General features: G+C 57.7%; 1 non-coding gene across 1 annotated transcript in view; it reads left to right on the top strand.

The window, feature by feature from the left end:
* Positions 1-854: 854 nt before the first annotated feature.
* The window catches only part of LOC124732922, a 1,909-nt gene continuing 343 nt past the window's right edge, over positions 855-2,420 (top strand). Inside the window, exon 1 of the ribosomal RNA XR_007008865.1 lies at positions 855-2,420. This exon is cut by the window's right edge and continues 343 nt beyond it. This is a non-coding gene — a ribosomal RNA (small subunit ribosomal RNA).

The following is a 2,420-nucleotide window of genomic DNA, read 5'->3' as shown; positions in this document are numbered from 1 at the left end:
TGTTCCAGCGATACCCACCATGCCGATGAAACTGAACGGCATCTGGGTGTGAAGCGATACGCGGTGGTGGCTGGGTGGGACCGTCCCCGGCCGGTGAGGGGGCGCCTCCCGGCGTGCTGGCCGCGCGGTGCGTGGGCGCACGCGCTACAGCCGGCTGGTGGGGGCGGCCAGTGGCAGGCGCGCCGGCCGACGGACGCGGCAGGCGTCGCAGCTGCGCGCCGGCGCACCCTGCGCGCGGCGCCGTGCGGCCAAAGTAGGTCCTCGCGGGCCCGGTGCGAAGCGCGGTGGACATCTTCAGTGTGCTGGTCCGATTGAGGACTGTGTGCGTTGAGGATGCGCCGCCGCCCGGCGCTCGGCGCCGCGACGCCGTCTGCTGCTCGGTCGCCCCAGCGGTTCTCGCTGGTGGTTTGTATCGCAGCTGTGCGGATGTGTTGGCGCGTGCGCTGTGCTGGGAGAGTTCGCTTCGGCACCCAAGTGGGGCTTTTGTCCTTCTGTGGCGCTGGCGTTGGAGCTGCCGGTCACCGTAGGTGGCGCGTGTTGTCTCCCGCCGGCAATGCCACGACAGCACGCTCCCGGGCCTCTGTCGGCAGCGGCAAGCTCAGTTGGGAGCACGGGTGGTCGCACCGAAAGCGTCTACTCGCCTAACTCCGGGCGATTGCGCCTCTCTCGAACCCGACCAAGTACTTGGGACGGCGCTGCGCGCCGCCGGGACCTGAGAGGGTTTCGAGGTGTATTGTGCAGGGGAGCTCAGCCTCCTCCTGTTTGCAGAATGATTGAGCGGACGCTTGCGTGTTCGCGCGGGCCCCCGGGACACACTCCCGGGCGGCCGGCTGCTCAGCTCTAGTTGGCGCAGCTCCCTGGTTGATCCTGCCAGTAGTCATATGCTTGTCTCAAAGATTAAGCCATGCATGTCTCAGTACAAGCCGCATTAAGGTGAAACCGCGAATGGCTCATTAAATCAGTTATGGTTCCTTAGATCGTACCCACGTTACTTGGATAACTGTGGTAATTCTAGAGCTAATACATGCAAACAGAGTCCCGACCAGAGATGGAAGGGACGCTTTTATTAGATCAAAACCAATCGGTCGGCTCGTCCGGTCCGTTTGCCTTGGTGACTCTGAATAACTTTGGGCTGATCGCACGGTCCTCGTACCGGCGACGCATCTTTCAAATGTCTGCCTTATCAACTGTCGATGGTAGGTTCTGCGCCTACCATGGTTGTAACGGGTAACGGGGAATCAGGGTTCGATTCCGGAGAGGGAGCCTGAGAAACGGCTACCACATCCAAGGAAGGCAGCAGGCGCGCAAATTACCCACTCCCGGCACGGGGAGGTAGTGACGAAAAATAACGATACGGGACTCATCCGAGGCCCCGTAATCGGAATGAGTACACTTTAAATCCTTTAACGAGTATCTATTGGAGGGCAAGTCTGGTGCCAGCAGCCGCGGTAATTCCAGCTCCAATAGCGTATATTAAAGTTGTTGCGGTTAAAAAGCTCGTAGTTGGATTTGTGTCCCACGCTGTTGGTTCACCGCCCGTCGGTGTTTAACTGGCATGTATCGTGGGACGTCCTGCCGGTGGGGCGAGCCGAAGGCGTGCGACCGCCTCGTGCGTGCTCGTGCGTCCCGAGGCGGACCCCGTTGAAATCCTACCAGGGTGCTCTTTATTGAGTGTCTCGGTGGGCCGGCACGTTTACTTTGAACAAATTAGAGTGCTTAAAGCAGGCAAGCCCGCCTGAATACTGTGTGCATGGAATAATGGAATAGGACCTCGGTTCTATTTTGTTGGTTTTCGGAACCCGAGGTAATGATTAATAGGGACAGGCGGGGGCATTCGTATTGCGACGTTAGAGGTGAAATTCTTGGATCGTCGCAAGACGAACAGAAGCGAAAGCATTTGCCAAGTATGTTTTCATTAATCAAGAACGAAAGTTAGAGGTTCGAAGGCGATCAGATACCGCCCTAGTTCTAACCATAAACGATGCCAGCCAGCGATCCGCCGCAGTTCCTCCGATGACTCGGCGGGCAGCCTCCGGGAAACCAAAGCTTTTGGGTTCCGGGGGAAGTATGGTTGCAAAGCTGAAACTTAAAGGAATTGACGGAAGGGCACCACCAGGAGTGGAGCCTGCGGCTTAATTTGACTCAACACGGGAAACCTCACCAGGCCCGGACACCGGAAGGATTGACAGATTGATAGCTCTTTCTTGATTCGGTGGGTGGTGGTGCATGGCCGTTCTTAGTTGGTGGAGCGATTTGTCTGGTTAATTCCGATAACGAACGAGACTCTAGCCTGCTAACTAGTCGCGTGACATCCTTCGTGCTGTCAGCGATTACTTTTCTTCTTAGAGGGACAGGCGGCTTCTAGCCGCACGAGATTGAGCAATAACAGGTCTGTGATGCCCTTAGATGTTCTGGGCCGC

This window comes from Schistocerca piceifrons, unplaced genomic scaffold (assembly GCF_021461385.2).
Source record: "Schistocerca piceifrons isolate TAMUIC-IGC-003096 unplaced genomic scaffold, iqSchPice1.1 HiC_scaffold_1373, whole genome shotgun sequence".
NCBI lineage: Eukaryota > Metazoa > Arthropoda > Insecta > Orthoptera > Acrididae > Schistocerca > Schistocerca piceifrons.
The sequence above is the reverse complement of the archived record's forward strand: the minus strand, read 5'-3'. Positions and strand labels throughout refer to the sequence as shown.